Source organism: Plectrocnemia conspersa, unplaced genomic scaffold (assembly GCF_051122295.1).
Source record: "Plectrocnemia conspersa isolate PC_06_02 unplaced genomic scaffold, ASM5112229v1 ptg000012l, whole genome shotgun sequence".
Lineage (NCBI taxonomy): Eukaryota > Metazoa > Arthropoda > Insecta > Trichoptera > Polycentropodidae > Plectrocnemia > Plectrocnemia conspersa.
The window spans coordinates 14,227,402-14,250,341 of NW_028277176.1; the positions used below are offsets into that span (position 1 = coordinate 14,227,402).

General features: G+C 33.3%; 1 protein-coding gene across 3 annotated transcripts in view; it reads left to right on the forward strand.

The window, feature by feature from the left end:
• nolo (ADAMTS-like no long nerve cord) overlaps positions 1-22,940 on the forward strand; it is a 365,417-nt gene that overhangs the window by 15,155 nt on the left and 327,322 nt on the right. Inside the window, exons 1-2 of one of the 3 annotated variants that reach the window (XM_088200098.1) lie at positions 20,660-21,803; positions 21,955-22,076. The exons of the other annotated variants lie outside the window; for them this stretch is intronic. The gene's annotated coding sequence lies outside the window, so the exon portion shown is untranslated. Of the gene's footprint in view, positions 1-20,659; positions 21,804-21,954; positions 22,077-22,940 lie in introns of those variants that run through there. 3 annotated transcript variants of the gene reach the window in all.

Consider the following 22,940-nt stretch of genomic DNA (forward strand, 5'->3'; position numbering starts at 1 on the left):
TCAATTTATTAAACCTCCGCAGTCTCTAGAAATATTGACCGTGACGTTTGCCTCGTGCTTTTAAGGGTGCCGTTTATTATTATATATTATTATTTTTTTAGTTTTAAAATTTATGACGGTTTTATAGAGAGAACACAATGCAATTATTCAATTTTTTAGTATGTTTTTGTAATAAAAACGACACAACGCATTCAAATAGTTTTGAAACTATTTTTTATTCCAAATATATTTCAATGGACTGAATTTTTTTTTGTTGGTAAATAAAACAATTTAATATTATTTCTTATAATATTACGCATCACTTAGCCGCTTATATTTGACATCATGTAAAAGTAATTTTAAGTGAGGTTTGAATTTGTTCTTCAAATTAAGCTCACGTTTCCAAAATTATATTTTTAATTCGTTTACTTTGTATACTAAATTTTTTTCATCAGAAAAGTGATAAGTTTATTTTATTTTAGAAAAAGTTAACTTTTTTATTACTTGTCCGTATCCAATGCTTAGTTTTGCAGCTCTTGTTATTTATAATAGAATACGCCTAACCGAAGTTTAGTAAGATTAAAATCTTATAATCTTATTTGGTAAACATTTTCCCATTTAAGTGTTAGCAATTTTGCACATAAAAGATAAAATAATATTATAAAGGAAGGCACTTGCACTAATAAAGATGTAAAGTAATATTGCTGTTTGAGCGATAATTAGTATATTAATGACTAGCAAAGAAGCAATAATTGTATGGTAGTAAATACCAGCAAAATTTTAATTTTGTATAAAAATTTTTTTTCACTTCAAATAATTTTACATATAAGCTACAGTTAAAAAAATAAAATTAAATACGAGTATTTAAATAAAAAATAGGCTTTATCATGTGAGCAATATATGTATATGTAATATAAAAATACTTAAATATTTGAAAAAACGGCAAAACCAATTTAAATTTACACTGTATATAAAAAAAAATCTATAAATTTTGCTACACCAATTAAAAAAAATAATAGAAATTCAGGAAATTTAGCTAAACTAAAATTATGCTATGTCAAAGAAATTTAAAAAATATAATCCTATTTAAAAAATAAGTGTAAAAAAAAATTAAATCATATATTAAAATAAAAAAGCTTTAAGGATTCTATCAATATATCTTGCTATAGCAACAATAAAAAATATACTAGATTTTCTCAGATAAATAATTAACATTGGTATAAATCTAATATAAGTAAACATGTTTATTAAAAGCAGTCGGGTAGATTTCGCTTAATCGCAAATTTTTTTCACATAAATTGCGTTTAACAAGTTTTAAACAAAATTTCTACTATATATACGAGGAATAATAGGGTTAAAAGTCAATATAAACGTAGTTTAAATGATTCAAATACTATTTTTATATATCAAAATCTCCGGGGAATCGTTTCAAATTGATATATAATATATCAAATTCTATGCGAGCGAAAATTTTTCCACTTGAAAAATTTTTCAGGCATTATCATAGGTGGAACGTAGCGCTTGATCCCATAACGTGCAGAACACAAATCAAGTGGTTTTAAGAATACTGTCTGTAGACATGTCCGCGTGCATAAATTACAAGAGGGATTTATACGATATCCTCTGTGCGTGCTTGTGCGCCGCAGTACCTAGTGTAAATATTATTAATTTTTGAGGTGGTGTACTAGTGGGGTTGCCTATTAATGACTTTGCTTTAGCCCAATTAAAATTTAATTTTCACACCCACGAGTCGACAAATATTTATAATATATCCAACAGTGTTGTATCTATCTCATACCCCTGCGTACCTACCCAACCTGTTTGTCGGCGAGAAAGTGAACAAGGCGAAACATCCCTAAAATGCCACTCAAGAATGACGAGGATCGACCACCCACTGGTTGTTTGTAGTGTAGTCGATAATTTTGCAAAAGTACACAGGTATTTATGTATGTGCACAATTTATGGATAGTTTGTGATAACATTTTCGAAACAAAAATACTAATAATATAATATGATTTACATTTATGTAAAACCAGTTACCACTTACTATAAAATAAATTAATTAATAACACTTACTTTTAAACTGAAATTCGGCAAGATTAGTTTTCTTTCTGCAAGAACATAGTAATTGTATTCCAACGCCTCTAAAAGGAAGACACCACAATAACGGATAATAACTAAATATTTTTATATAAATTATCCCAAGAAGCTTTTTTAAACTTTTTAAATTTGGAGACAGTATTTGGTTACTCGAGGATTCTTAATTATATATTTCGATTCAAGAATACTGTGAACTAATGTGTCAAAGATCGCCAAAGTAAAATGCATTCCTCATAACGAAGTCAAGCATCTTGAAGTTTTTTTGCAGACATATATCGAGAGAATTGTGCTCTCACGTGATTCCGAGATATTTAGCGAAAGTTTCTATAGCCAGAATGCTTCCACCGAGATCATATGAATATTATGATGGTAAATGAGATGAAGAAAATAACACAATATGGCACTTTTCGACTTTCCGAAAAATCTATACAATTTCACAAAATATTATATGTAGAATCGCATATTGGAAAGCCTACTTGTTAACGGTCAATTTAATTCAATTTTATAACGGCACCGAAATAGGTCGTCGTAAAGCGAGTACAACAGATTAATCCACACGGCTCTTTTTGAGGCGTATGGTGTATACGGATAATTTCCTTGTGGAATGTAAACATTTTCTATGGGCGGGTAATAAAAGTGGACGTAGATCTTGCGCGGCTAAAGCGCGTTAAACGAGATTAAAGCCATAAAAAGAAACCAACGCTGGAGACTAGCCAGCCAGTTAATACTTCTCGAGGCATTCCCTGATGATACATTATGAGCACAAAATATCGATTTAATCCAATTAATACGTGATAAATCCGGCGGCAAGGAGACAGGCTTCAAACAAGAAGGGTTGATTTGATCATGGATACATAACATAGTTATTTGACTATTTATTCTTATGACGTACAATGTTTGATTTATTCATTTTGACATGAACGTGAGCTGATAAATTTATTCTTTTTCGATGTATGTAAAGCAACGATGAAAGATAAGAATATGAGCAATATGGACGCTAAGACGTGTGAAGACTTGTATTGGTAAAGATTGACGCTAGACAGTGCTACGGAACTCAATTTAAATAATGATTCTCAAATATTCACAGTTTTACGCCTATCACGTAAGCACATTCGCAGTATCACTCGATCCTCACCAAGGGTAGTTATTTTTATCTTTAATCCAATTTATTGCACCTATTTCAAAATGATTTTATACAAGACTTTGAACTGATAATTGGTTATAACCGACAGACTGTAAAATTTGTCTTGTCAATAGCCACATTCATATTGTATTTTATACTAAAACTTAATTGTGAACGATTTTTCAAAATTTTTATAAAAATATTTTCATTACGAAAGCTGATCTAAAAAATATGATCAGAAAAATGTTCTAAAAAATATAGTATATACATATATTTTGCTATTTTATATTTGCTACACTTCGCTCTGATATTTAAAATTGCTAAAAAAAACTATTTTTGTGAGGGATCCTATTCTTGAAATTCGCGCTAAAATCTGTGACCAAAAATAATCATTCATCAATAAGGATTAGAAGAAAGGGTTCCTACCCATAAATAACATGCATGGACTCTTCAGTACATTGAATGAATATTTCTGTTACGAAACTGTCACGGGAAACAATATATCACCGGAAGACAAAAAGCACCATAAGGCCGAAACATTCCCGTTGCACAATTCGACCTCGGAAATGTCCATCAAGCAAACGTCACTTTTCAAGGTGTATACATATTAAGTTGTTTTAAGAAGCAAGTGCAACAATTGGCTGGATGATCACTGTATGATTGTGATTGGTCAGCAAGATTTGCAGGCCAAGGAGGACCAGACAGATTCGAAGCCTCCGGCAGACACTCGAAGAGACACCTGCCCGCCCGCGAGCATCATACGGTCATGGACGTTCACATCCTCAGACTCCACCATACGAGCACCGCAGCAGAGAGGGATCATCGCAGGGAGCAATCAGAATTCTAAGGATCTTCCACTGACACCATCCCTGCGCCAGCTTCTCCACCACTACCGGAGAAAAACATCTCGCCCATCATAGTCTGTCGCAGTGTGTAATATAATATATAAAAATACATTTTTACTAAAACAAAAAGGTGGAATTATATTTATAATTGGAAATATATAATTTCACTAAAATAATTAAATAATTATTAACTATTTCTAAATTTTTATTAGACATATCGATATTTATACACTCATTGTTATTTGAAATGTATTGGTGAAAATAAAATTACAGTCTATTGCCAATAATCCGTTGTCAATCAACGTCGCTGTAGATTTCTGTACCAGCATCTAGCAATGGTGGTAATTGTTGAATCTCTCATTGTTCGTATTAATTGCGTTGTTTACTCCCGTTTGCCCGCTCGTTTCGGGGTCAGGAAGTAATACGAATGGAAATTGTACATTTGGACCCCGGATAGAGTTACTCTAATGCCGAACGCTATGGACTGAAACTTTGGCCAAACGACTCTGTTGTTGATCGTGTACTCCCTTAAGGGCGTCAATCCCTTGCGCACAGGATAGAACTCGTTAATCTCGTCTTTCAAAATTTAATTAAGAATTTTCTCTCTGCGTACACACACAGCATAATACGCATAACGAGTGTGCGAGTCTTCCTGGCGAAATTTTGAAAGTCATAGTTTTGACGGAAGGCATTACTAATTCGAACTCGCAATAAACTTTCAGTCATTCAAAGTTATACTTATTACATCTCGCGAATATTTTACGCAATTATATGTAGTATAACGTCAATTAACTTTTTGGGTCGTTTGTATTTTATGAGTTTAGAGAGCTTATATTGCGTTTAGAACAGTAAATATGTAGTCAAGGATCATAAAGTATTTATTATAAATCTGGCTAATTAGACGCAGGTGTAGAAGCCGTAAATGATAGAGTACAAAGTAGAAATTAGTTTTCATTGCTGGGCAACAGCAGCACTTACATACATTAATTAAAATTTTATATAATAATGAGAAGCTTAGGCTTTTTAATCACGCTCTTAACAAAATCGGCTAAAGCTGACCAAGCTGATGAGCAAATATTTTGCAAAAATGAGCTCACGATATTCCTATATTATTCAAAGAGCTGGACTTGTGATTTAAAAATGCTCGACGTATGGGAGAGGAAAGGTAACTTTAAAAATGTAGAGAAACTAAGTATCCAATTACCTCACTATGATACAAATAAAGATATAAATCAATACAAAAGTTAAATCTCTGGCTATATAACTGTGTTATTTTATTTTATGGGGAGAATTCTTGATGAAAACATAAAATAAACACGTCAGCCGATATCGTATAGAACACCTTTTAAACGAGCCATTTTATGTTAATGGTGTACCGTTTGTTTCGTTTTAACGCTATTTGTATATTTCTTATTATTTTGAAGGGAATGTATGAAAAAGTTTGTAGATTTCAATCGCGAATTTGTCACGAATAATGTGCGATATTTTCGGAATGGCGTTTTGTATTGGACGTTGAAATATTACGATGTTAGATTCAGATATGAGATTTATATTAAAAATATTTATGTGTGTAGTTTTATGATTTAACGTTGTGTGTACACATGTTTTGAAATCGGATCAGTTTATGTTTTAATAGGACTCGTTATGTGTAGTTCAAGTGGACATCATAAGAGCAAACCTATACATGTAATACGTGTGTATGTATGTATATAAAATATATATTTATATTCATAAACATAATGGGTATAAGGTTGTTTAAAATATTTTATTTTTCTCACGTTAAACAATTTAATCTTCATGCATATCGTATTCGATTTAACGGTTTTGTCTTTCATATCACATCAAATGGATCATAAAATACCTAATGATCGACACACCGAGCACCCGAGGGTCCGTTCGGTAATTGTTATAAAATAAAAGATTAAACAAATATGCGGTTCCTACTTACTGGACCCTCACGAATACCTCTCGTTATCAGCGTGACTCATCTCAGTCACCAAATTCGAGTAGCGAAGGAAAATATTGAATATTTTTATGATGATGTCCAAAAATATTGGGCGTTATGTGAAAGTTCACATTCGAATGAATGAATCTGTTTGTGGTCGAATATTTAGGACCAGATTGACCCCGACATCTGTCATCTTGAACTGTTGTAGAATGATCGAGGGTCATAAACGGTTCGACTTGCGCAAGAGCAACCAAACAAAACGAGCTTTGTGTTTTGATGCGTGTGCGCATCTATAAATCGAGTTTCTTTAAAAATAATAATGCTACTGGAGAATAAAAATAAATATGTGTGTAGTTTCATATAAAAAGAAAACGGGGCAAATAAAAATATACAGTACATATTAGTCTTTCAGTTAATAAGCTCTCTTTTAAAATATTAATCAAATAAAAATCAAATTAAACCCTTACTAAAAGCAACACTCACAAAAATTAGTCAGGGTCCAAAAAATGTTATAGCAAAAGAGTTGTGCAGGTGTAAAAAGTCTCCGGTTGCTCTCCGGTGTTGATTGAGTCTTGATCTCTCTAAAGTGAGTGAAAGTATGTGTCTTTTAAACACATCTTTGGACTCAAAATAGACGAATAGTAATAAAAAACGCTAGTTTAGACCAATTACCGTACTGTCAAATCCAGCTCATATACACTACCTCTAAAGAAAAACATTACGGGTGGCTATTTGAAGGCAAAAAAATAACAAATGGTTCTTTAAACAAAATATTTGAAGCACGATTTTAAATAAAGGTTCAGCTTAGATTTTGTTGCAGGCTTCGCAGGCACGTACGGTGAAACACATTCCCATTCGCTCGCTCGCGTGTTAAGTGACGAGAGTGAAAACCTTTGGAGTTTAAGACCTTAGTACCAAAGCAGCTCTTTGCTTAAGTAATCAGATTTTAAGTTTAAAAAATATTTACTTTTAATTCCGAACGTTCATTATAGATTGAATTTTAGGGTTTTGTTTACGTAGGGGTCACTACTTTCTCGTTTTAAGGCCCAAAAGGTGTGACTTTGCAGCCAAATAAACGGCAAAAAAGATAAAAGTTTATTTAATCGGTAAAATTTACTAAAATAGCATCGTTACATAAACGCAGCTCTTGAAGTCAGAGTGTCTGATGGAATAGCTGAGATTGTTATTGTGATGTCGTATTCTCGTGGTGCTCTATGGACGATCCGCTAATGTCTACCGTGTCGATCAGCGTTTGCGTTTCTGATTATTGTTTTTAGTACCGTAACAGGAAAATTGGACAACTTTCTAATAAGCACAGTTTTCTGACTTTTTAACCTTCTATCGGATTAGAAAAAAATACGACAATTTGAAGCCTTTTGTCTCTAGGTCGGAATCTCGTAAGCAGTCTTTTTGGTTGTGTATGTCCCTATGCCCAATGAATTTATTAGTTTACAGTTCTTTATTAAAATATTTTACGTGCTGATTTACTGTTTCGTAATTATGTATAATATGCAAACTGAGTGTATATTAACGATGCATGAATATTGTTTTACGTACAATTAACGTTTTTAAAAGTACAGGAAAGTGAAAAAAATGTTTTAAAAAACTTAAAGCAATATTAATAAGGAATGAAAATAAAAGATGGCAAATATGTTCGTCAATATAATTTTATTACAATTTTCAAAAACGTTATATTTAATTAATAACAAAATTGTCTACAAATGGTGAAAGGAAGATAAAATTTTGAATTGAATAGGATTAGTTTATGCATCCGCAGGAAGGTGGTGGTGGAGGATTAGCGCATACTGCAGGCGGTTCAGGTGGATTAACGCACGGTGGCGGTGGTGGTGAAGAAGAGCTGCAATCGCATGCTGGTGGAGGAGTAACGCATTTCAGTGGAGGAGGAGTAGCACAAGTTGGTGTCAGTGGTGGAATGTTGTCGCACTTTGGTGGATCGCAGTTACGTGGTGGTGGAGATGGTGGCGTTTTAATGCATGGTGGCGGCGGTGGTGGAGGCGGAGGAGACTCGCAGTCGCATGCTGGTGGAGGTGTAGCGCACATCGGTGGAGGAGGACTAGCACAAGTTGGTGGCGGTGGTGGAGCGCAGTCGCACTTTGGTAGATCGCAGTTACGTGCGGGTGGAGCTGGTGGAATCTTTACGCATGGTGGCGGAGGTGGCGGTGGTAGGGAAGGTGGAGGAGAGCTGCAGTCGCATGCTGGTGGAGGAGTAGCACAAGTTGGTGGCGGTGGTGGAATGTTGTCGCACTTTGGTGGATCGCAGTTACGTGGGGGTGGAGGTGGAGGCGTCTTGACGCATGGTGGCGGCGGTGGAAGTGGGTCACAGCAAGCCGGTGGCAGTGGAGGTGAAGAAGAGTTGCAGTCGCATGCTGGTGGAGGAGTAACGCACTTCAGGGGTGGTGGAGTAGCACAAGTTGGTGGCGGTGGGGGTGGAAGAGGAATGCAGTCACATGGGGTTGGGGGTAGCGGAGTAGGGCACGTTGGTGATAAAGGTGGTGATGAGCAACAACGAGGGGGTTCTGGTTCTGGGCATCGTGCAACACATGCCGATAGACCTCCCTATAATTACATAATATAAAATTAATAGATGATTTACATTTCAAAATATTTTATATAATATAATTATGTAGTCTTACTTGGATTGCTAGAATGACTAAGAGTCCGCGGAGAGCTTCTTTAAACGCCATCTTCGTAGAAGAGGTGAGAGCGGTTTGATGGATTTTTAATTTTTACTCCGCCTTTTATACCACTCAAAGATGATATGTGACGTATGTCATCGTGAAATAATGCATTAACAACTATCATAGAAACGATTGCTACGTGAATGTCTGCTATCAATTTGGCACGTATGCAACATTTATAGATAATTATTTATATTCGGTGCGTGCCGTACGTGATAAAAAAATTTGACTCATTTGAATGTAAATGAACTAATAATCCATCGCGGGTATATTGATTATTTTTTATTATGACTTTATAAATAACTTTAAATGAGTAGCTAGTTTCTACATTTTTACTCCAAATCCAAAGCGGATAGGCTTAAAATATCTTGGTCGTGGTTCCGCAGACGATTTTGATCTAACATTTACATTCGACACAAACATGTCAACAGTGTCAGTATTACTGGATATAAAATTTGAAGCGTTTGATGGAATTTACCATAATAGGATAATTCACAATTATGAAATATGTCCACATGGGTACAGATGATAATATACACTTTATGGTTAAAAAAACAATGATAATATATAATGTATTGTTTGTTGCGCGTCTTCTCATACAAAGGGTAGTATTTTGGTGGTAATAATGATGGTGATAACAACTCTTGCAAGTAACAAAATCTCTCGCTCGTTGTGTGACGTGTGGTATAAACTTTCGTAACGGGTTGATGCACGATGGAAGTTCTCACTTTTCGTTGTCCGTGTGGTCATTATGGTGAACTCTAAATTGTGACTAATATCGCATATGGTTGAAAGTGTCCACAAGGTATTAATAAATTTTTTCTAATATCACGGATGAACATCGTGACGAATAATAAAAATAAAATCAAGCAATTGGTTTGTGTTTATATTAGACTTTTATTTCAGTTTGGTATTGCGTTACTTACTTAGTGGTTGTTGGTTGTATTTACTCCATTGAAACGCACTGTCATGTTGCTATCAAAGATCAATAGAAATTAAATATATAAAATATAGCTTTAGGGTAATTTTACTATTATTTAATTTACAAAGTTAAATATTTTAAATTAAAATCCACCCAGAGTTATATTATAATATTTTGAATAAACTTGTCGTATCGAGTCTAATTTACCATTATCTTTATGAGAGACCTGCCTCGGCATTAAATTCGTCCTAATGCATCAGTCATGCGAGCTTATGAAACTCGATCGTTACACTTCGGGCCCCATTAGCCACAAAATTGAGACCCCTAATTTACGAGCTGGCCCACCTGGTCAGCGGTGTTTTATGCGTCCACGTGGGCCGCAAGTCTTTTTCAACATTTAAATCGAGCCTTGAATAAACAATAAAGAGACCCGAACGAAACACCAGAGGTCCGTTGATTAACAGCGGTGGCGCGGAATGCCACTGGCTCTCAAACTTTCGCACGGTACAGGGACAAAAGGAAGGAATTCCGACGGGAGTTTTTCAAAGTTTCGTTCGCCGATGGCGGTTTGTTCTTTGTTGGCTTATTGCATTACTTGCTGACAAGTTGTTAGCAACTAATAAAGTTACGAATATTGCATGTGGCTTTTTGTTATAATATTAAACAAGAAAAAACAACGAAAACTCTTAATTTTGGCTATTTATCTAATTATTTAAATCTATGTTTGATACAGATTCATCTGAGACGCACATAGGTTTAATAAGACCAGTTTTTTAAAACATTAAATTAAATATTTTATTTAAAAAATAATATTGACAAGGAATTTAGTGCGAATTGGAACATTGTAAAATTACGAGCTTTTGCGTAGTTTCATTTATTATATTAATAGAGCTTTTAAAAATAATTACAAATCTACTTTTGTATCACTCATTATAGTAAGGTTTTTAATACATATTTATTAAATTTTTGCTTAACCTTGTGATTATAACATTGGAATATTGTTGTTTATAATAATTATATTTATTGTAATAACAATAATAACACAAAATACTTACCATCATAAAAGATCCGTATAAGTTTATTATGATAAAGGGTCTTGAAACTTCATAATTGAGTTTCTAAAAATTAAATAGCAATATTGAGAAATTCAAAATTAATTCATTATAATAAATGATAAATAAATATCTAAGCTTATGACATCACACGTTTTTGTTCATTTTAAACTTGAAACTATTTTACGTGTGATATAACACCACTCGGCGCGCCTATCTTATTTTTTTATAATATCCATATATTGGCTATAAATCGACGAAATGGGCTATTAACCTATATGATAAAAACACGTTTTTTCTCTAGTCTATTGAGTTGTAACTAATAAAAATTAGTTTTATCTTCTTCCGAAGATGTATTATTAAAAATGAAGGTAGTTTTCTGATTGGAAAATATTTTAACTTTCATTAGTAGCTGACCTGAATGAGTAGTCAAAAATGCTCTTAAATTACCATTGTCTTAGAGTTTTTAAGAAAAATTTAACAGGGATTTTCAATATTGTTTTGCTTAAAAACTGTTTGATTTTTTATTTTGTTTATAATTTAATATAAAATGGCAATAAGCCCACATAGACGATAAACGGTCATTGTGTAACGATTTCGTTTTACATAATGCGTAAATCAAGTATCGTAGACAAAACGATTACGCTACGAAGATATATGAATGCAGTAACGCATTAGGATAGAACCGAAAGTGAATTATTCCTCATATTCGTGGAACGAAATTTAATGCATTTATTAAGTGTAGGTAAAATTTATTGTGATTTTATTGCCGGCAATGTATCATTTCGGGTGTGGTTTCTATATTTTAATGTCTCTTTGAATATCTGACAAACGTTTAATTTACGCCGGAGATGTGATGGATGGAGAAAGAATTATGTTCAATAAAAATATTTTTTATAAATACGATAGTAAAAAATCATAAAAAAGCTCTTTCATCTTTATGGTAAGCTTTTTTTAATATATATCAATATTGCTTATTTTTTGTTATCAATGTGAGGCTTAGAAATTGTTTTTTTAGTTAAATACGGGTTTAAAGATTTTTTAGTCATGAAAGGATTTTTTTATTGTTAACTTGACATCTTTAATGTGAGAAAAAAAATATAAAATACATTTTTTAAGTATTAAATATATTAATATTAATATATAAATAAATATTTTTACGTATTAGTAAATATTAAATATAGGTTGTGCTAGTCATATTATTATTAAAATAAAACAATAAGAAAACATATTTTTATATGGTGTTTTCAGAAACGATAATGATTAATAATATTATTTTCGAAATAAAATTTGGTCGAACCATCGTTGTTTGGTCGAATGAGATTTATTAGATTCTTGCGTTAATTAAAGCCTTCCTTATGCTTCGTAAGGCAATTGCCTAATTAATAATTCTCCTTAAAAGTTTTTAAGAATAAAATGTACTCAGCTTATATTATTATGGTTTCTGGGAATTATTATTTCATCCGCTATATTTTGCATTGAATATTATTTCTGCTATTAATAGAATTATCTTTTAACAACATTAAAGCATCATATCACAAAGTAGCACAAACAATTTTAAGTATTATAATCATTTTTCAGAATTCCATAAAATTTAGCAAGCTTATTTAATTAAAAGAGTTAAACAATCTTTTTTATATTTTTTTATTACCAGTTAATAAAGAAAATAATAATAATATCAATACCGGTAATACAGTTAAAACTAGTAATGACTGTGTTTTCTCTCGCTAATTCCGGTATTATTGGAATCTCTAGTTGTAACGCATTGGGCTTAAACATATCAGGTTACAATGGGAAATAAAAAAAAATGAAGGTCACGTGAAGGTCCTATAAGAAAGACAACAAATATAATTCAGTTGTGGGGTGGCACTGTGAGCTGCGTTTTTATGGTGCCTGTGACATAAAAGACAGCTTGATCTATTTCTTCTTCCGTTTTTAATGCTATATTAAGTCTGATCCTCTCCTCTACTAGACACCTGATTATGTTCCAATTCGTTTTTGCCCTTGCAATGGTCACTGGTTTAGACGTTGACACGTCTGAATAAAATTAAAAAATGGCTAGTATTCTGGATAATCAAGGCAAACGAGCAAAAATTTGTCCATGTGACATTTACCATGAAAAAGAACAGTTAAATAATATTATATTACCACAAGTATAGCTACATGTTTTTTAATGTGACTGAAATCTACGAAACACAAATAAGTATACGAGCACAATTACAAAAATTATATAGAGTTAATTTAATGCTATTTTTAATTCAATATACGCACACCTACCAAAATATAATAAAATCTTTAATAACTAAGCCGCACGCGGCTCGCGAGCCGCGCTTTACCGGTCATGAAATATGTTAAAAAAAGGCAACGAAAATATATTTAATAGCTTTCAGTCATTAATTTAGAGCCACTTTTTTCCCCATAAGGAATCGCATTTCTATGTTAAACTCAAAATCAATTAACAAGCCGCCTATCGATTCGCTCGCGGTAATTTTTTAATAGCGCCCAGGAAAATACGGGATCGCGTGTTCAAAACCAATAAACGAAAATTTATACTAATCTACAGTGAACGGTTAAAATTTACCACCGCGGTAAAGAAAAAACTTCTCTCATATACATATACACGCCAAGAATGCACCGTAGTAGGTAACGCAACGCATTGTGTGTTATAAATTATAATTTAACTCCTAAAGTCACTAATTGGAATATGATTGATGATGGCAAGCCGGGCGAGATAATTAACACGTTAAGGAACTGAGACAGTGGGCACAAAGGGCTTTTGTAACAATTTGAGTTGGTAAATCGAACCAGATTTGGTGGATGCGGAAAATTTCGGTCAAATTCCAAGCGACGACTGCGCGCGGAGCTTTAGATGTAAAGTGCTAGGAATGTGTACACTGCGTCTGTACAGAAACGCACAAATTCTCTCAGCAAATATTTTCAATCCATTAACAAGACAAACTAAGTTGAGTACAACAATTAACATTGTTTAACCATAGTAAATGTAATGCGTAGAAGTGAAGGCTTAAGTCATAAAAAACGATATGTCATCTACACATGATTAAGATCTGATATATTTTTTTTAATGTATACTGGACCAATAGAAAATTTTCGGACTTTTATATTATTTTTGAGAGATATTACATAGCATTTTTAAGCAGAAATGTAATTTTTGTCTCAAAATATTTATAACAATAATCGAAGATCAGTATCATTATCATAAATTGCACTAGCATTGACGTACAAGTTTAGCATTTTTTAACACCCTTTGTATGCACGCGTTAAGTAATAATAATAGCATAATATATTGCAATATCTAGTCATAATCTCAGGGCTTATCCGCCTAAGCGCCCGACCTTCTCAAACATTACTCGACTCAATATTTAATTACGTAAGTGTGTCTGTCTATCTTTGCACAGCGTCAAATCTCAGAAATTCATCTAATAACAAAACTACTCGCTCTCACGTATGTATATAAAACACACACATTATAATAATAATACAATATTCCGAGGGCTTTGCCGAATATAGTAAATCGTAATTAAGACCTTTACGAGCCGGCGGCAATTAAACATAGAATAATGACTGTTTGCGACTCGAAAATGTTAAGATTGAAATTAGGGCGCGGGTATCGCGAAAGTGTTCACTTTAACGTTGTAATTTCTCACGGCGATGGAACATCAAACACGTGATAATTTAATATCACGGTGTACATATCTTGATAATGTATCTAGTTCGAATTACTCGGAAACTTTAATAATTAAACACCAAAATTATTTCTGGTATTTAATTATTAAATATAACTGGTAATTTTCCAAATTTACCAGCGATATAAACCAGTGGTAAAAATCAGTGAAAAACATCGAAGGTTCGAACCTTATATGGACTCAATTGCTTTTTTTAATTTCAACCGTGTCTGTAAGAATGGAATTAGTAATTATTACACAGATTAGAATTTCCTAGATTCTCCTAATCTCACGGATGAATAATTAAAATTAATCCGAGCTAGGCCTTAGTGGCATCAATTGATTATAAATTGTGCTACTAATTTACACACTTTGAATTTAGTTCGTTGTGTCACTATTTATAATAAATTAATAAATAAATATTTCAATTCTACTGATCGTTCGACTTTTTAAGGACACCAACTGGTAATACACATTCACTGAAACATATATATATATGTTTCAGTGAATGTGTATTACCAGTAAATTTATATTTAAATTAGCGTTTCAGTGAAAGCCTTTCAGAACACATTTCACCAGAAAATACATATTACAACAAACAAAAATATAATTTAACTGATAGAGAATAGTGTAAATTATATACTGCTCTAAAAGCGATGAAACTCAATTTTACTGTTGTGAAACGTCTATTTTCTGTATAAACCCAGATCCAATGAAAGTTTAAACACAATAAAAAACAACTAAACCAATTAACTTACTACAATATTAACAATTAAAAAACCTACTTTTTAAGAATTTTTTTCACTATACTATATAAAATTATTAAAATCAAACCCAAACCAAAACCTAAATAAAATTAGTAATAATATGAATGTTCATTATTCATTAGGTATAAATATATATCTACTTTTGAAAATGTATTCAGAAATAATTTCACTAAAATACTCAGTGAAATTAAATTTAAATTAGTAAAAATAAAATTTCACTATAAAATATACTACATATAATATTTTTGTCAATGAAAAAAAAATGTTAATATGCAATAATTCAATGGATATTATTCTTAAACTATATTTTTACAAACTGTACGAAAATATTGTTGTATTTTATAAATACAGATCATTTAAAATCCACTTAACTTATCTATAAATGAAAAATAATAAAAACGATTAGAAAATATAATAAATAATAATCTTTATACACTTCTTATATCAATTTAATTTTTATCGTAAAAACTAAAATCACTGCATTGTTATAATGAACATAAAACTCGTTTCAAAAATAGGTCATAATTTGTTTATACATATGTATATCGTGAACTTTGAGGCTAATTTAAAAGAAAAAATGTTTAATAAAAGCTTACAGTTTCTTTTTATGCAATAAAAAAATTAAAAAGTATTTAATAGAAAATAAATAAAAATACTATAAATGCAAGATATCATTCTGTCTTATATACGATTTATTTAAATTTCGATAAAGTGTTATTTGTGTTATATACTTGTTTTTATATTTATTTCCAATAAGAGTAAAAATATAATGCGAATAATATTTATTTACAAATTGCAGTTTTTATATATGTTTTTTTTTAATTTTATCAAAGCACGTTATTTTATAAAAAAACATTTTTAACTGTGTAAGTTAATACTTTTTTTCTAGAATATTTTTTCTTTCAATTTGCATCAAAAATTATATCAATTATACCACATACATATGTACATATATCCATAATCATGAAAAAAGTGTCATCGAGAACGACACAGTTTTCCACATTGTTTCGCCTGATTTATACCCGAATATGTAGTAATCCACGATAAATAATTACCGAGTCGGAATTTGCAACCCTTCATTCGCATTTGACACACCGTGCGAATTTACAGCCCTTCTGACCCACATAAGGTCCTGGATGATATTTTCTCCCAAAAAAAGCCGTTCCGTTATTTTGCGCCAAATGGCGAATGAAGGATATAACACTATTGATCTCATACAGATTTTATAAGGAACAGTGCGGAAAAGGTTTCAAAAGGTCGCATTTGATGTTGTATTTTAAAATGTATAATTTATTTATCATTAGGTCTATTCGTGTAACAGTGGACATTTGCCGCATTTCCCGTTATTATAAAGCAATATGTCCATTTAATGGATTGGAATCCGCGATGATAAATCATGCAACTAAACGCCTATTCTAAACGCTCGACAAAACGTTTGCATTAATCATTCGTATCACATGCAGCTTAAGCATTTGCATCAGGCTAAAATATTCAGAGGTGTTCGGGTGAAAAATTGGCTCGTCACCGATTATCCGCAGAGAAACCCTTGGATATGAAAGTGTTGACGGTTCAATGTTTAATGTTGTAGAAAGACGTATATTTGGGACCATTAAAGGATTCCAACAGGTTAAGGGTCTCATTTTTGCTAATAAAAATGTCGCGTTTTTAAGATTTTTGGTCATAAAGTGTTATCCATTTAAACATTACATATTTAGTAGTAACATATCCTTCATTCCACTAAAATATATAAAGTTATATAATGTCTATCGGACATTGACGTGGCTGGTTATCCGACATGGACGGCTTTTATAAAAAGAGTTGCGTTCTAGAGCGTCTTAATATTTATTTTCTAAAGAAACTAAAAAAATAATTTGGTAACTAAAAAAGCCCAAGTTATAAGTAGTAATTAAAATTCAACAGTTTTTGAAACGTTTTGTCACTATGTTAGTTCAAAACATAATACTATACACATAGGGAAATTTTATGGCATATCTATAGCATTCTTCCTATTAGGACATTAAGCAATCTGTGTATTTGGACAATGATCAATTTTTATAATATATGTATAATATTTCATTCTCTCTCATTTCTTTTAGTAACTAAGTACTTAAGTAAGGAAAAATAAAAAGTACACGTAGGAGGTCTCATTTAATGACAACTGGTTTATAATAATATTTAAAAAATACTCTTTTGACCGTTTCTGATTCAAGTATGGGTTTAGATAAAATAAAAAAATATTTTTCATTAATCGGCACAGTTCAAAATACAATATGTAAAACATAAACATACGTATAATACAATACTTAGTTACACTTTTACTTTCGTCGTGCATATTACCCAAATTTTACATCGATTGAGTATGAAAGAATATTAAAAAAATCTTAGCCGATCCGCGCGACTAACGCGTTTCTAACATCCTGTAGGAGCAATAAATTAAAGGGGATACCTGATAAAGCTAAGCCTCCACCTCGGAGAGCAAAGCCTCGGCATTACAAGGAGACACTTAGCACAGTGGCCCAGGAATGGGGAATCGATTCGTCCTTTCATATCGCAAATATCCCGACGTGACAGCGCCTGCTGATATTATACTTCTCCCCTCCTGAATCATTTGTGCTCTTTGAATATGTATTTTTTACATTATGGATTGTTCCCAAACGTGAGATATCATTTATAGAGCTTGCGTGTTTGTAACTATAATGGTCAACGTGTTTTGGGACTAAATAACGTTTTTTTTAAAAGCTAATATGCATTCTTGACTTATCTTCCGCTCACGAGGCGACCCTCGTGATTGAGAATTAGAAAAAAATGGGTTGCGTTAATGCCTCGCTTGTATCGTATCAATCGTTTGCTGTACCAAAACAAAAAGAATAATAATTAAAATATATGGGTATCTAGAAGAAAACTGTGTTTTTGTTTCGTTTTGCTTCGATACTAAAATTCAATTAAGAAGATAGATAATGTCGTTTAATAGATACATAAAATACAACAATATACCGTGGAGCAAAAGTGCTTGTATGATAGGTAAAATTAAGATAAAGTATCGATTATGTAATTTATTGAAAAAAGTTTAAAAAAGTTAAGTTTAAATCTATATTTAAAATACAGTTTCTAAGAAGTAAATATTACATAAAAAATATGAATTATAAAACATATATTATAGTTCAACGCTAGTTTTGCACCTAAATCACGGTACAAATTTATGACAAGACGTACAAATTAATGGGCAATCGCGAAATCAGCTGTAGCTGGTTGTTCCTTTTCACGATGGCTTTGTTCAGGTGGATAATAGAGTTGCGTGACGCAACTTGCGTCCCAATCGAAAAAGTCATGTAAATCAGTCCACTGTTTCGTGACGTTCTTTTATAAACTGATGTGCCAATATCAGTAATAGGCAAGTAGAATCGTCAGAAAGCCCAGAGAGTGATTTTATACTGAATATATATACCGTTATTTGGTTGACTTAAGTCAGTATTATAGCGCAACTTCGCCCCCTTTTCTTTTACGATTTTGGCTCTAAAGAAGGGATATTACTTAAAATTTCAAATTTTACATCCCAATTAAAAAAATAAATTATCATGATTTATTGAAAATGGGATTTTATTTTCTTTTTGGCGTGAGAATCTCGGTTCAATTAGTTTTTGGCAAAGATTAGTTTGTTTCATTTAGTTATACTCAGAAAGACAATAGTTTTTTTATCCTGTACCAAGTGATTTTTTTTATTTGGTCAAGCATGATTAGGAAAAATAGTTAAAAGTTAAATATTCGTAGGGTAATTTGATATGGATTTATTATAGTCTGAGTCTGTAGTCTTTAATTTACATAGTTATTAATTGTTAGTTATACTGTATTTTTTATTTTAAGATCGATCGTATTGACTTTGGAACGAAATTTTGTGACTATTGTGCATTACAAGGTGTCATGCACGATTTCTATATAAATTGTTAATGCTTTTTGCTGTTAAAGGCCATTAATTGTGAGTAGAGTATGGTATAAATTTTTCATGCACGACAAAGCTATAGTCGTTCTTAAGATTTCTATTACATTGTCGTTTTTGGAATCTCCAAAATATTCATCAAAAGTTAAAAGCCATTAAATAATACAGCTAGCGAGAATAAATTTCACTCTATCAGGTTTTTCTTACTTATTATAGCAAAATATTATCAATAACAATCTTTGAAAGTTATAAAATTGAACTTTTTTTATGATAGCAATATTGATTTTTTCAGTTGTTTTCAACGATGTGGTTAAGCATAGCTTACATTTATTGAAGAGTTATTCATAATTTATATAGTTATACATGTTTTATAAAACTAAATAAACTGAGTTTCGAAACGCATAGGTGTACATATAACAAACCAGCTGACATTGAAAAAAAACCTGATTGATTTATTTATTGCTTTGGTATTATCGATTTAATAATAAATTAAAACATTTACAATATTAAAAAAGGTATTCGGATTAAAAACCCAACAAAAAATCGCGTTAGCAATTTTAATTAAAAATAAAATAATAAATATGATCAATAAAGCCAAGCTAGCGCGGTAATTTCACACAGTTTAATTTGACCCTTTTACAGGGCTTCGTTCCGTCTGTGAGGCTTTACCCTTTTTATGTGGCTATGTTTCTTTTCTTTTTATAAATACAACGTATAGTAAGCACTCTCTTTGTGATAGGTGTATCGTTATAAAAGTTTTAAAATTGCGCTAATTAAGAAGTTTCTTCGTTAAAATTGATCGATTTGGTTTCTAAATTAAAAAGTTTTTTGGGTTTATTAGTGAAATTAATGTGTTATTTAACCTGTTGTATTTTTCAAACTTAAACAGTCTTTTGCGGCGCTAACGGCCGTTATAACGGCGTTGAACAACATCGTCGGTCCATTTTAAAGCGTCGTAAATCACCATTTATTGTTTCCCGATAGGACGTTATTCAAAGAAAGTTTTTAATATGCAAAACGCGAGATTGTCGAAAAAAGAACATTAAAAGGTATGTTTCCCCCTTGCAGATTCGCGTAATTAGCACACTCGTTTTTAATACACAGTTAATAAATTTTCCTTATCGGAGAGACCTAATTCGAACCCTTTTTTCTTGAAACGGTTATTGCCCTAATGGTAACTGATGTTCCGGAGGACATTTAATTCTAAATGATTATCAAAATTAAGTTAGCGAAACAATTTCGAACCGATCAAATTTCGGACGCAATATTGCGTTATAATATTATTCAATTTTGGTAATAATATTAAGGCGACTACGTTACGCATGTTAATTAATCGTCGGGCGAACTAACGAAATTATTAACGGTCGTCTTTTGACAATATCAGTAATGCTATTATTATAGTATAATACTTTTCTAAATATGAAAAAATTGTATTAAAAAGTCTACATTATCGACCCTAAAAACATAAAAATGTAGGAATGGATATTAAATATACGGTATTCAAGTTCAATTTTTACTTAATATATTTAATCAATTAATCGTTATTAATTTCTGGGGCATGGTGGCAACACTACGGTCGGGGGGGGGGGGCAGTGGTCAAGCGGGACGCGGTGCGGGTGCGGTGCAATCGCGAGCTATCCGGGCGTTATGACGGGAATGTGCATTTGTGACGGCGAGGACGACGTTGTGGCGTGGTTCGCCATTCTGGAGCGCGTGCCATTATTTCCGGAGGGACGCGCTAGCACCATCGTCGACGCGCTCAGTGAGACAGCTCAGAACGACGCGGGCGCCATTAAAGCGGCGCTGTTCAAGGTGTTCGCGTCGACGAAGCGGAGATGGGATAGCGAACACCCAGAAGTGTTTATGGAGGAGATGCGGAAGCCCGCGACGGTCGATGGCCTCGACAGCGATGTTTTCTTGTCGCGCCATTTTGTCCACCGCCTACCAACCGAAGCGGCGAGCGCCGTTGGGATGCGCGACGGGAGCGGTACGGCAACCCCGTCGGAGTTGGTCGAGTTCGCGAGGCCACTACGAGAAGCAGTACGCGCTAGCGTCGGGGCGGCGGGTGTTGCTGTCGGCGGCGCGAGGCCAGCGACGCGCGGGGAGATGGGGCAGCAAAAAGTGCTTCCGATGCGGTGGCCCACATCTGCAACGAGAGTGGAAGACGTGCGGCGGTTCGGGCCATTTTCAACGCGATTGCCTTGCGGGAAAAGAGGTTGGGAGGTCCAGTGCGTCGGTGGGTCTCCCAAAGTGAGCGTTGCGGCGTTGCGGCGTTACCGAGTTACCTACCGATTGTCGTCCGCGCCGGTCGAAAGGCGCTGGCGAGTGCGAGTCGGCGAGAGACAGATTGAAGCGGCCGCGGCTTCGTGTAGTTTCACACGTGCCGGATGGATTTGCCCGGCACCGGGCGGGCGCCGTGCAGTGGGGGTGGTGTTACATACAACATCACCCCCACTACACGACGCCAGCCACCCGGATGCAAATCCACCCGGCCTTCGAGTTTGCCCCCGGCGACAATCAAAGGTCGCGATTTTAGCGCAGGCGAGTCATGGACGGCGACCTGGAACTGGAAAGACGGTCCTCCGGCAATGTTAAGGAACAACATCTCTCACTACAGCAGCGTCGAAGTAGAGGAACTTCAAGAGTGGCCTACAGCTTCGCAAAGCGTGCATGCGAAGGCGTGTCGTGGGAAGACCTCATCGGTCAACGAGCAGATAACGTTATGCGAGAGATCCTGGCATCCTGGCCAGAGTGGATGCAGTAGATCCAGTGCGAGGGAAGTGGAACGTTTCGCAAACGGAACAAGGAAGCGTTTGGTGCGACGCGAGCTGGGTCGCATAAGGTGTAGCGCTCGAAATCGACGGAGAGGTGGTGGAGGACGCAGCTTGGCTTCGGAAACTAGCTGTACACATGCCAGCACGACAGCGACGACGGCCTCGCTACTTTGAGTTCTTGTGATAAGGGCATTAGGAGGGCGTGCGGCATGGTGGCAACACAGCGGTCGGGGGGGGGGGGGGGTCAGTGGTCAGTATTTATATCATTAAAGTATATCTCAAACATATTAGTATTTATGATCTGGGAAATTTTATTATTGAACTTTTAGAAGTACTCAAATAAAATTTATATAATTATATATTATATTTAATTCGTTTTATATTTATCATAAAATTAATATATGAGAGAGTAAATTTGTCTTTGAAATATAAATATCACTATGTTATAACATGAAACTTGAGTTTCATTATGTAGAATATAAAAGCGTTGAAATGTGAACAGCATGTGCTTGGAAAAAATACCGGATATAATATTATAGGTTGCTATCTAAAAAATCGAGAGTGGTATTTGAATTTCTATATCTCTGAAACGTTTATATTTAGAATATACTATAAATAAAAAAGATAAAAATGTATTAAACAATTGATTTACAATTTCTCTGTTTAGTATCCGTAAAACTGTATTTCTTTATAAACGGATAAACTAATACGAGTATTTCCACATGATCTGATATATTCACAGAAATGTGACATCACTTCGTTCAAAAAATAATAAAATATTTTAAAATAAATTAATTGAAAGCTTACAAATTACAGTTAGTTTTAAAACTTTCATGAGGTTTAGTTAAGTTTCATTAATTTTTTAGGTTAGGTTTGGGCTTAAGCAGCAAATGAACGTTTCTTAACTGTCAAATTGAGTTTCATCGATATTTTAGAGCAAATTTAAATCCAGCTTATCTTGAGCACTGGTCAACAAGCTGACTCTGATGTTTCTGTGTGTGCTGTATATATACATATTATACCATATATGCAAATTTAGATGTTATTTTATTTTATTAGACATATAATAATTATTTATAAAATATTGTTTGTCACGTAGGCAAAAAAAATAAAA